This window comes from Danio rerio, chromosome 9 (genome assembly GCF_049306965.1).
Source record: "Danio rerio strain Tuebingen ecotype United States chromosome 9, GRCz12tu, whole genome shotgun sequence".
Classification (NCBI taxonomy): Eukaryota; Metazoa; Chordata; class Actinopteri; order Cypriniformes; family Danionidae; genus Danio; species Danio rerio.
In genome coordinates, this window is record NC_133184.1 from 47,026,670 (window position 1) to 47,040,423 (window position 13,754).

The 13,754-nt window shown below is 34.9% G+C and overlaps 1 protein-coding gene across 2 annotated transcripts in view; it reads left to right on the forward strand.

Annotated features, from left to right (window-relative positions):
- The first annotated feature begins 1,807 nt into the window (after positions 1-1,807).
- Positions 1,808-13,754, forward strand: part of adarb1b (adenosine deaminase RNA specific B1b) — a 321,734-nt gene continuing 309,787 nt past the window's right edge. Inside the window, exon 1 of one of the 2 annotated variants that reach the window (XM_682018.11) lies at positions 1,808-1,958. The gene's annotated coding sequence lies outside the window, so the exon portion shown is untranslated. The remainder of the gene's footprint in view (positions 1,959-13,754) is intronic. The other variant, XM_021479019.3, reaches the window with a different exon arrangement.

Below are 13,754 nucleotides of genomic sequence, written 5' to 3' on the forward strand. Positions count from 1 at the left end.
CCATTCACTTGAGTGGAGAAATCATTCGTTTATGATCACTTTTTATTCCTATCACACATTAAAGTTAATTTTACATAAAGTCATAGTGTACACAACAATCTCTGGGCTTGCTGCATAACAAATACCAAAATGTTAACAATTTATAAAAAAATTAATCACTTTCTGGCCATCGGATATTAGGCATGGACATATATATTGCGATCGTGACTTTCGAAAGTATTAAATCGCTTTGTAAACGTTTATTATTACCATTTCATGAATCTCCCCATTCAGTTGAATAGAGCGCTTGGACCCGGAAGCCGCTCCGTGTGACGTCACACTTAACAAGCGAATTGTACAAAACAATGATCAGGATTTAAAAAAAAAACAATGATCAGGATCTAGAATGATTGCCTTACTTTTTATAATAATGTTACTTTGTTTTTGTTTTTCTGTTAACTACTATTCATTGGATACCCCAGTTTCAAGAGACCGCAGGGCAGGGGGGTGATGTTATTTGACTTGATATATTTCATTATACAGGTCCGTAGCCAGCTTAGTGAAAGGGATTGGTTCTTTTTTCTCAATAAGTGGGCTTTTTTTGTTGTTGCAGTTTTACACCTCATTTTCTATTTAATTATGAGATTTAAATATATATTTTAAGCACTATTTTTAGCTGGATTAGCTTGTCGGATGGTCATCATAACAGCTCTTTTTGTTGTACCAAAACATATTTCCTAGATTTAGAATAAAAAAATATAAAAATAATCTTATTTTTAAAATACAAATGTATTAAATCCTATATCACTAGAAAAAAAGAATCTGTTTTAAATTAAAAACAAGCCAATTGTCATTTATTAGGCAAATTATAAATAAACTGGCCAGCACATTCAACTGTCCCCAGTCAGAATTGGTCCATTTTATTAAAAATAATAAATAATAATGATTAAAAAAATTATAATAACAATAAGGTAGAGCTTCACAATTTTTATAGTCTCTCTTGTAAAAAAAATACAATTGAAAATTCATGGGTAAAAACAATTGTATTTAAATGAATTTTACTTAGAAGGGTTTTCGATGGATTATTTTTTAGTTTTTATGAAGGCATAGCAGTCGAAAAAGGACAAAGGAGCTCTTAGATGAAACAAATTCTGGACAATTTTAAGTGAGGGGTGGGTCTTTTGAACCAATCGAACCCCCCTGGCTACGGGCCTGTTATATAGTTTTTTTCAGCCTGTATGTTTTGTCAACAATTAATAAAAAAATAAAAAAATTTAAATAAATAAATAATTATATATATATATATATATATATATATATATATATATATATATATATATATATATATATATATATATATATATATATATATATATATATATATACATCCTACAATACAGGATGAACATAATTTAAGGTTAGAAAGTTTAATTTTAAAACCCAAAGTCAAGTCAAATCCTGTCTGTCATTAAGAATCAAATGCATTTAGTCAGACAGTGAGGAAACTCAGCATAAAACTAGCATAAATATTTCATTAGACTGCAACCCTGCAATAGCTGCAGCCAAGCCAACTGATCATCATCACTCTGTCGTTTACAGATATAATTAATTAAACACAACAAATTAGCATTTTTTTATCTTACAAATGTAATCATCCGTTGTGTTTACAGCCAATCTGTTTCGCTTTAACGTGTTCGGCCAATCAGATCCGTCGCTGGCGGTCAGCCTCCTTCCCTGACTGACAGAAAGTGGGCGGTGATTACGCGCGCACAGCCAATTGCAGCGTGTTTCGGCAACCACGTTGCGCGCTACCGACGGGCGACCCCGCGAGAGTATTCTAGGCCGCTCGTGTGATCAAACAGATCCACTCCATTCCCGGGAACATCATCGAGATTAGAGGTGGGCTCTCAACTTTATTCCAATGGCGGACGGGAGTCCTTTGAATCTGTATTGAGGTGCCGATCGCCGCGTGCACACGCGTGAGTACTGACGGATCTCTCTACTCGTGATATTTTTAGACGCGGGATATTTTGCGCGTGTTCCCGCTGTGTTTATGTAACGTAAACGGGCTTTTTTCTTCTCTCACATCCTTGACGTAAGTTGTTCGTGGTGTTATTTGACAGGGATAGAAGCGGGGATGCTTTACAGTAGATGTTAACCCACCCACGCTGTTTTGAAGGTGCACATTATGGTGTTTTTCTGTGTGTGAAACTGTAATAATGAACGCAGTGCATCGCTGCAGATGGGAAGCAGGGCACGCGAGCATGTCATAATGCAGTTCCACAGTCCACAATGGAAGCGCGCGCGGTGGGCTGATAGATGGAGAAAACAACCAGGCTGTAAGGAGGAAGCATATCGAGTCGTTTGCACTGAGGATTTGTTTATGATCTTAAACAAGGAGAATAACTCGATGTTTTCAGTCAAGTGCTTTTTATAACGCAACTTCCCAATGATAAAAGTGTTCAATTGAAGAGCCGTGGCAGAATTCACCCGTGCTCGTCTACATCTTGTCGGCTTCATTAAGACGCACGACTCCGCACCTTCCGCGGATCGTTTGCTTCATACTGATAATAATCCTGTCATCATCTGCACACCATCATGCTTTCACTTTTTTTTGGTTGTGAACACAAAAAGAGTTACAGAAACGCTGCTCTCTGTCGTTTAGTGCAATATGACAGCTGTCAGACGTCAAACATGTTGTATGTAATACATGCATCTTATGTGTATTATTTAGGGCTGCACGATATTGGATAAATCTTGCATTGCGATATTTATTTTTTTCTGAAATATATATGTACTTTGTTATACTTGGATATAATTTTTGATCACTTTATTTTAAGGTTCAGTTCATTTTAATGGCTCTTAGTATCCTATATTTTTCCTTATTAATAGTTATTAAGGTAGTTTAAGTATTGGGTTGGATTAGGCATGTAGAATACCATCATACAGAACATGTGCTTTATAAGTAGCCAATATCTCAATAATATGCATGCTAATAAGCAACTAGTTAATAGTGAGAATTGGTCCCTAAAGTGCTATCAAATGTATTATTCTGATTGACTGGGATGATTCTGTAGGGGAGTGAATCATGCTGAACATGGAATAAACAAACTACAAGCATGGATAAATGCAAAGAATCAAAGATCAGAGTGAAGTTAACAGTGCATGCATTATGGTTTTGTAAATGTAAAAATCGCACTGCAAAGTCAACTCAAGATTGCATATTTTTGCGATGTAACTTGCGGTATCGCGGTACATTTCGATATCGATGCTGAAACGATATATTGTGCAGCCCTAATATTAGTATATATATTTTAGTTTAGTAGCATTTTTAGCTATACACAATCGTCGAGTCTACTTAAAAGTGCTCTGTTGATTAAACAAAATGACATTTATTATTGTATTTGTTATTACATTATTATTACATTGTATTATGTATTTGTTTTTTTACCATGATATTTATTATTTTGTTTTAGCAATGTTGTAAAACTGAAATGTTTTTTTTTTTTGAGTTTTTCTTTACATCATGTTCAGCAAATTTTCAGCAAATTATACTTGGATATAACTTTTGGTCACACTTTATTTTAAGGTTGTTCATTTTAATGACTCTTAGCATCCTAATTCGCTCCTTATTAATAGTTATTGAGGTAGTTTAGGTATTGTGTATGTAGAACAAGATCCTACAGAACATGTGCTTTATAAGTAGCCAATATCTCAATAATATGCATGCTAATAAGCATCTAGTTAATAGTGAGAATTGGTCCCTAAAGTGTTACCGAATGTATTTTGATTGACTGGGATGATTCTGTAAGGGAGCGAATAATGCAGAACATGTAATAAACAAACTACAAGCAAGGATAAATACTACAAAGCAAAGATAAAAGTGAAATAAACAGTGCATGCATTATGGTTTTGTATATGTAAATGTAAAAATTACACTATTGCGGATGCACACATTGTGATATCGATGCTGAAACAATATATTGTCCATAACTAATATTAGTATATATTTTTAGTTTAGAAGCATTTTTTTTTAGTTTAACTTTTTATTTACAATTCTCAATCAGAGAGGCATTACAAGTGAGGAAAAGAAAAACCACAACACATTACTTTCACAGTGTAAATAAAATACTGAGTGGTAATTAGTTTAGAAGCATTTTTAGCTATACAAAATGCTCGAGTCTACCTAAAAGTGCTCCGTTTATAAAACAAAAAGACATTTATTATTTGTATTGCTTATTTTTATTGTCAATTTTTATAAATTATAAATGATGCACACTAATGCATTATATAATTAACATACATAGTATGTATAATATTAAACTAATCTACAGTTGTTTTTTTTACCATGATATTTAATATTGTGTTTCAGCAATGCTGTAATACTGAAATGTTTTGTTTGAGTTTTTCTTTACATCGTACTCAGCAAATTTTCAGCAAATTATACTTGGATCATTTTTTTAAGATTGTTCATTTTAATGGCTTTTAGCGTTCTAATTTGCTCCTTATTAATAGTTATTGAGGTAGTTTAGGTATTGGGTTGGATTAGGGATGTAGAGTAAGATCATACAGAACATGTGCTTTATAAGCAGCCAATATCTCAATAATATGCATGCTAATAAGCATCTAGTTAATAGTGAGAATTGGTCCCTAAAGTGATACCGAATGTATTTTTGATTAACTGGGATGATTCTGTAAAGGAGTGAATCATGCAGAACATGTAATAAACAAACTACAAGCATGTATAAATGCAACAAAGCAAAGATAAAAGGGAAGTAAACAGTGCATGCATGATGGTTTTGTATATGTAAATGTAAAAATAACACTGCAAAGGCAACTTAACATTTCTTTGCAATGTGACTATTGTGGATGCACACATTGATGCTTAAATGATATATTGTGCAGCCCTAATATATATATATGTGTGTGTGTGTGTGTGTGTGTGTGTGTGTGTGTGTGTGTGTGTGTGTATATATATATATATATATATATATATATATATATTCTTAGTTCAATGGCATTTTTAGCTATGCACAATCTTCGAGTCCCCTTAAACTTGCTCTGTTTATTAAACAAAATGTTGTTTGTTATTTGTATTGCTTATTTTTATTGTTGTCAATTTATATAAACAATAAATTATACACACTAATGCATTATATAGTACATAAAATATTAAACTAATTTACAATGTTTTTTTTGTACCACAATATTTAATATTGTTTCAGCAATGTTGTAATACTGAAATAATTTGAGTTTTCTTTACATCGTATTCAGCAAATAACTAATAATTTTCACGTCGTTAGTCACCTTTAAAGTACCATCAAGTTGGAGTTTTTTTCTAATACGAAAACTGTAGCATAAATATTTAGTGATGCTGCATCTTAACACGTAACGTTGTTTGGCTTATATTATTAATAGTCACCTTTTTTTCTTCACTCAATTAGTCATCAAACCCTTGGCGAACGCCACCGCTAGTGTATATATCGATGGTGACAGCAGGTGCAGCTCACACACATTTTTTATTGCATATCTTGCATGGGTGAGCGTTGTTTACTTTGAGATTAGTCCACTTTAATGTGTTTGATGTGTTTACAAGTGCACATGTTATCATGATAAGCATTCTTTTAGTTTTACATCACAATCAGCACTTCACTGTAATGCTTCGCTTGAACTGTTTTAATTATTTTATGTACTTTTACCTCCTTTTTGTGAAGTCAGTTGTTTGAAGATGGCAGTCATATAAAAATGTCTGTTTCTTGTAGAGTAGAGATCGAAAGCTTTTTTGTGAGTGTTACTTTTTTCTTGCGATAAGCATTTGTCTGTAATATGCTTGTGTGTTGTGGAGTTAATGTGGTGTTTTATAGTTTGGGTTAGAGAATGATGGGTGCTTTAGTGCAGGCTGGATGCTTTTACTACATAAAAAACTATTGGATTTACACGTGTTTTTTAATGTAAGTGGTTGCAAACCGTTTATATGAGCTGAATTTAAACAAATAAAATTTAGTAATGTTCAACTTTAATTTGTTTGTTTTAAATTCAGCCCATATAAATTGTTTGCATCCATCTACCTTAAAACATTCCAGTATCGTAACATTTACCTTTTACACTCTTGACCAGAATAATTGTGAAGTTTTACTTATTTTTTCCCATAATCGAGCAACCTTATACTTCAACCCATCAAACCAAAATGCTTTTTAATAACGAGTGTAAAAAGCACCTCTGTTAACCTAAATTTTATGAACTGGAACTGGTTACATTTTTCTTTACATTTTGATTAATTAATGGGATTATTCGCAGTATCAAAAATGATATCGAGTATCGTATCGAAGTTAGAAATTCCAGTATCGTAGCAATTCTTACTCTTTTGACTAAAATAAATGTGTTTTTGTTTTTCTTTTCTTTTTTTTCCATATTTGAGCAACCTTACTTTGACCCATCTAGGGTTGTAACAATATACCGGTATGACGGTTTACCACGATTTGAACGTGCACGATTATCATACCATGAACAATTGCATATCAACGGTTTTAACCCTTAAAGACCGAGACAGCCGCCCGCGGCTAAAAATAAGTATTGCTCTTAAATGTTTAATAACTTTTGATCCGCTGATCTGATTCATACAATTCAAAGATTGGCATAAAGAGGAGAATCTCAGCTTTCAAGTGCTGTATCACATAACATTCGGACTTTCAGAGGCTCCGGAATCAGTGTGGTTACGTCATCAAAATTTGACAACGCTGATTTGACAAAGAAACGCTCGTCACTGTGTCTCCGGACAAACCAGACATGATACATTGATGCATTGTCCCTCCTCCATGCCCAGATTGGTTCAAACTCGCTATATCACAACCAATAAGCATAGGTTTCACTTTTGTTTGTGGACCAACACTGAGCTTTTTGAACAACACGGAATGAGAGATAGGCATACATTTCTGCGCGGCTAAATAAAACGCAAAAAAAAAAAGTTTTGCATAAAATAATTCTCATACTAAGTACTTTTGCATGCACAGCAGCACAGAAACATGACAAAACAGTGACACAGCAAAGACGAACTGCTGCTCTTGCTGTTTTCAAAAGACACAAATGAAGGTGCAGCTGTTTGTCTGCATTGCATACAACCATATCCAAATCCATATCCACAGACAACCATATCCATGCTGGCACATAAAACCTAAGGATGTTCCATATTGAATCTAGTTTCGTTATGTAACTATTTATAGTATAGTAAATATTTATATCTATTTTTTACTGAGGATTTGCACCATGTTTATTTGGACTTTGACACATTATTTATTATGTTTTTATTTGTTCATTGTACAAGTGGACACATTCTCTCACCTCAGCGGTCAAGATTAAGTCCTGAAAATCTCAACATGCTTACATTTATTCATCACAACCTAGACTGAAAAAAAACAACGCTTTAAATACATGTTTACAGCCATAAACTTGGTATTGCAGTTTTGGTCTCCCATTTATCCTGCTTATAAGGAAGGACAGTTTAAGTTTATTTTTGTCTAATCTTAAAAGACCCTGCTTGTTTATTCCTTCTAATTTAATTTATTAAAATGGGAGATTTTTCAGTTTATTTTTATAAAAGACTTCTATAGTTTTATTAAAATGGTTCTTTCAAAAGTTTGTTGAAATAAAACTTTTGTTCAATCAGAAAACGTGTTCTTATTCTTTTCAGGGTCTTTGCTATGAGAATTAATATTTAATACCGTATACCGCGAAACCGTCAAACCGTGGTATTGTTTTAGACGATTATCATACCGTAAAAAATTCATACCGTTACAACCCTAGGCCCATCAAACCAAAATGCTTTTTAATAGTGAGTGTAAAAAGGGCCTCAGTTAACCTAAATTTTATGTACTTTAACTGGTTACATTTTTTTTTACATTTCAATTAATTAATTAGGTTTTTTGCAGTATCGAAAATAGTATCGAGTATTGTATTGAAGTTAGAAATTCCTGACAGATGTCACATGTCACCCTGCAACGTGAGTCATATGTTTTTTTTTTTCTGCCCAGTACTACAAAACTACTGGAACAATTATTTTGAAACCTTGTCAAAAATATTCCAAACTAAAGTGTATATCTGTCCCACCACTGCGATTTTTGGTGTCCCCAAGGATTGGACCCGATTTACATTTAAACAGTTAGAGGTACTTGCCTTTACCTCATTATTAGCTAGACGTCGAGTCTTATTTCTGTGGAAGTCGTCTAAACCACCAAGTGTTTCACAGTGGCTTGTGGACACCATGTACTTTCTGAAGGTAGAAAAGATCAGAAGCTCTCGCTCTGCCAATTACACATCTTTTTACGATAAATGACAACCCCTCATAACTTACTTTCAGTCGTTTCTAAGTTTGTCCACTGATTGTATTTTACCAATTCATTGACATCACCTCCTCCACACCCCCCCTTCTTCCCCCCCTACTTTTATCATGTTTTTATTTATTTATTTATTTATTTATTTATTTATTATTATTTTTTTACTATTATTATTTTATTCACCCCTTTTTATTTAATATTATTGCTGTTATTATTGTCATGTTATTTATCATATTTTTTATATATAAATGTTTTATTGTTCTGTCACAAAAGTTTAAAAGTGGAAAGTCTTTCACTATGTCTGTCATATCACTCAATAAAAAAAAAAAAGAAGTTAGAAATTCCAGTATCGTAACATAACTTTTACACTCTTGACCAAAATAACTGTCAATATTTTTTTTCACCATAATCAAGCAAGACCCATCAAACCAAAATGCTTTTTAATAATGGCTGTTAAAAGGACCTCTGTTAGCCTAAATTGTATGTAAATGGTTACATTTTTGTTAACATTTAGATTACATTTTACATAACTGTTACATTTCGGCGTAGTACAATGTTGTACTGTGTGTCAAAGTAGATAAATCATTTACTTGGACCTATCAAACCAAATGCTTTTTAATTACAGGTGTAAAAAGAACCTCTTTTAACTTAAATTTGATGTAACTGATAGCATTTTGTTTACGTTTTGCTTTACATTTTACATAACCATTACATTTTAGAGCAGTACAATGTGGTACTGTATGTCAAAGTAGATAAATCATCCCGACATCCTGCTTAAGTTATTAATGCAGCGCCCAGCATGGTGTCATATAAAGTAGTCTTAATATTGTGAGGCATGAGCAGCCATCAAAGCAGCTTAACCATCCGACCTCAGAGTAGCCCATGAGAAAACCCGATGATGGGCTTCTGTCCTCCGCAGAGCATAAGTGCATGATTCACTTAGAGAAAGGCGATCTCAGACTGCATGCATCCCCTTAGTCAGAAATGCCCTAAGGACTCGAAGCTCATATTTATCTCCTTATGATGACTCCTCTATGCTGATCATATGTGGAAAGACATTATGAACAGATTTGGGAGTTTGATGATATCAGATTATCAGTTTGGATAATTGCTGAAGCGTTTATCATGATGTATGGTATTATCAGAGTACTGACATAAGCTGCAAACTGGTTTAGTTATAACAGATATAATAACAAAAATTTTTTTTTTTGCTTGATAGTAAATGTTTCCAACAAAGTAAAATGTAGAATATTTAGAATTTATCTTCAAAACACAAATTATTATATTCATTCATTCATTCATTCATTTTCTTTTCGGCTAAGTCCCTTTATTAATCCGGGGTCGCCACAGAGGAGTGAACTACTAACTTATCCAGCATGTTTTAACGCAGCAGATGCCCTTCCAGCTGCAACCCATCTCTGGGAAACATCCACACACACTCATTCATACTCATACAGCACGGACAAGCCTACCCAATTCACCTGTACCACATGTCTTTAGACTGTGGGGGAAACCGGAGCACCCAGAGGAAACCCACGCGGACGCAGGGAGAACATGCAAACTCCACACAGAAACACTAACTAAACCAGCTGAGGCTTGAACCTGCGACCTTCTTCCTGTGAGGCGGCAGCACTACCTAATGCGCCACTGCGTTGCCCACATATGATATTTTAAGTTAAATTCGAGAGATCCCACATTCTCCACTGACAGTAACATTCTTAAGGAGTTCAAAAAAGGAACCAAAAACGCATTCCATGTGCCTTCAAAGCTCTGTGGACGTCTTTGTGTGGCAAAAAAAAAAAAAAACTGTAAAAATGACTGTTTGTCAACGAATAGTTGGTAGATTAACTTGCAAATTTTCATTTATAAATAAATAGCATTTTTAGGGCAAGATCACACCGGGTGTGCTGATCAGTAAAAAAAAAAAAAAGTAAGGTGGCTTGTCATTTTGTTGACTTTAGAAAAGAGCAACATGCTGTGAATGGTTTTTACTTGTATTTTTTTTTTTTGCTTGGTACTGGAGTGCATGACATCGGGCATTTTTTCTGCACAGTTGATTTTTCAACAGCAGGTGCACAGAGCGCTTTGTCTTGAGGCACAGCAGGTGGTTAAAACATTCCCGGGCCACATAAACAACATGTAAAACACTCGCGGCCTTTTAAAAAAAGGCACCCATCACAGCCAATTAAGGGGTTGATCACACTGAATGTTCTGTTCAGTTCTAAAAAAAACAATGCGGGTTGGACTGCCAATTTGTCGACTTTAATGATAGACACTGCAATTTTTATGTTGCTTGTTGCTGGAGTGCATGACATCGGGCACGTTTTAGTTGACTTTTTTTCAGCTGCAGTTGTATAGAGTGCTGTTTTTCAAAAACTTGAGGCGCAGCAGGTGGTTAAAAACATTCCCGGACCACATAAAAAACATGGAAAACACCTGCTGCCATTTGAAAACCTTCTAAAAATGGTGCCCATCACAGCCCATTTAGAGGTTGATCACACCGAATGTGCTTTTCGATTCTAAACTAATGTGATGTGCAGTGCCGTTTTGTTGACTTTAGAAAAGAGCAGTGCAGTGCAATTTTTATGTTGCTAGGCAACCACTTTATCAGCGATCTTGGTGCTGGAGTGTATGACATCAGGCACTTTTGCCACACAGTTGACTTTTTTTCAACTGCAGGTGCACAGAGCACTTTGTCAAAACCTTAAGGCACAGCAGGTAGTTATAACGTGTCTGGGCCACATAAATGACATGCAAAACACTTGGACTGCTGTTTTATTAACTTTAGAAAAGAGCAGTGCACTGTGATTTTTATGTTTTTTATGATTTTTATGGGCACTTTTTCCACACAGTTGACGTTTTTCAACTGCAGGTGCACAGAGAGCTTTGTCAAAAACATGAGTTGCAGCAAGTGGTTATAACATGCCTGGGCCATATAAACTACATGCAAAACACTTACTGCAATTTGAAAACCTTTTAAAAATGACGCCGATCACAGCGTATTAAGCGGTGGATCACACCGAATGTGTGGTTCAGTTCTAAAAAAAAAAAAAAAAGGTGGACTGCTATTTTGTTGACTTTAGAAAAGAGCAGTGCACTACCATTTTTATGTTGCTAGGCAACCACTGAATCAACTGTCTTGGTGCTGGAGTGCATGACATCGGGAACCTTTTCCACACAGTTGACTTTTTTTTTTCAATTGGAGGTGCACAGAGCGCACGGCAAGTGGTTAGAACGTGCCTGGGCTACATGAACGAAATGCAAAACCCTTGCTGCCAGTTGAAAACCTTTTAAAATGGCACCCATCACTGCAAGAAACTTGTTTGCTGTGATCAGGGAATAAATCTTCAAGCAGTTTGTGCTGTGGTGAAAACCACTTCCAATACAACGAGAAGAATAATCTTAATGCTTTTTAAAAGTTTAAAGAAAAATTATTCGCCCAATTTAAATGTTAAGACGATAACACTATCAAGCATATTTATTATCAGAATGTATTGCATAATTTAATATCTGCTTATGTAGACAGCATGAAGTTTGAAACATTTAGCTGTTCTTTTGTGGATGTTAAGCTAAACTCAGCACATGCTGTTTGAGTATGTGTACATAAGCTGTTGTCTGACTGTCTGCTCGCCACCCAAATGCAGCGAGGTGCTGCTTATGTTTGGCTCCATTGGCCACCCTGCCTGTTTAAGGAGTGTGTAATCCGTCACATGCTATCACTGCATCCTTGTTAACAGCTAGGGTCGTGCCATTGTCTACATGAGCAGTGCATCAGTTAATATGTTTTCGACCAGCTCATTTACCGTGACGTGGAGAGATTCCCGCACTGCGCTTTGTATTGGTTAGATAGATACCTTTTGCCACAGGGTGCACAAAAAATGCCATTGAGTATTGGGTGTCTCATTTGATGTCAAGTTCAGAGATGAAGGTTAGGCTTAGCTGTGTGTTACGCCAGACATGTCAGATTGGATTTCAGCTCCAGTCAATTGACTTCAGTTCGTTTATCGTGCTAACGGAATATGCAGTGACACAAATGCTGTGGTTTAATTGTTTGATCCACTGATATAATTATTTATTCGGATGTGTTTTTCATAATATTCAATGGAGATTTAGGCTATTATTTTTATTTTTTGTACCATTTTATTTAAACATTTTGATCTTAGACATCCTCTAAGGAACTGAATGTTTTGGTAAGTTGAATAAGGTAATATATTCTAGTTACATGTAGTTTCTATTAGGGCTGCACGATATTGGAAAAATCTGACATTGTGATATTTTTCTTTGCTGCGATTTTATGTTTGAAAAGATTTCATTAATATAGATTAACTGGAATGATCAAATGTTTTTCTATGCTGTGAATCTGCATATTATAACATATAAATTGCAAGCAAAATAAATAAGCAAACAGTGCTTTATGGTGTTCTGGCGAGTCTAACAGTATTCAAGTACTAAAATTGAACAATTTAATGTAAAATATCATGGTCATCATTGTACAAATAATAATAAAAACATATTTAATAATATATTTAGTTTTTTTTAATAAATAATCTGACTATTGCAGATACACACATTGCAAAATTAATGCACAAACGATATATTGTTCAGCCCTAGTTTTTTTTATACATATTACAATATGTTTTAATGAGATAATGTAAATTAATGTTCACAAAATTGTTCCTATAACTGACAAAAAAAGGTAAACTTTTGACTTTATAATCAGCCAATCACATGGCAGCAACTTAATGTATTTAAGCATATAGACATGGTCAAGACGATCTGCTGCAGTTCAAATCGAACATCAGAATGGGGGAGAAAGGTGACTTTGAACTGGCTGTTGGTGTCAGACGGGGGCGCAACCATCTCTAGGGTTTACAGAGAAAGGTCTGAAAAAACTTCCAGTGAGCGGCAGTTCTGTGGGCGCAAATGCCTTGTTGATGTCAAAGGAGAATGGCCAGACTCGTACGAGCTGATAAAAAGGCAACAGTAACTCAAATAGCCACTCATTACAAAGGAAGTATGCGGAAGAGCATCTCTGAATGCACAACATATCTAACCTTGAGGCGGATGGGTAACAGTAGCAGAAGACCACACCGGGTGCCTCTCCTGTCAGCCAAGAACAGGAAACCAATGCTGCAATTCACACAGGTTCACCAAAATTGTAAAATAGAAGATCGGAAAAATGTTGTCTGGTCTGATAAGTCTGATTTCTGGTCTGATAAGTGATTTCTGATGTGACGTTTGGATTGTAGAGTCAGAATTTGGTGTCAACAACATGCATGGATCCATCCTGCCTTGTATCAACGGTTCAGGCTGCTGGTGGTGATGTAATGCGTTCACACCAGACACGGAAGAAGCGTCAAGTGATTTACATTTTAAGTCAATGCAAAGACGCAAATAGACATGCTGTGGTGCAATGCGCAAATTATTCGATTCGTGCGAATGAAG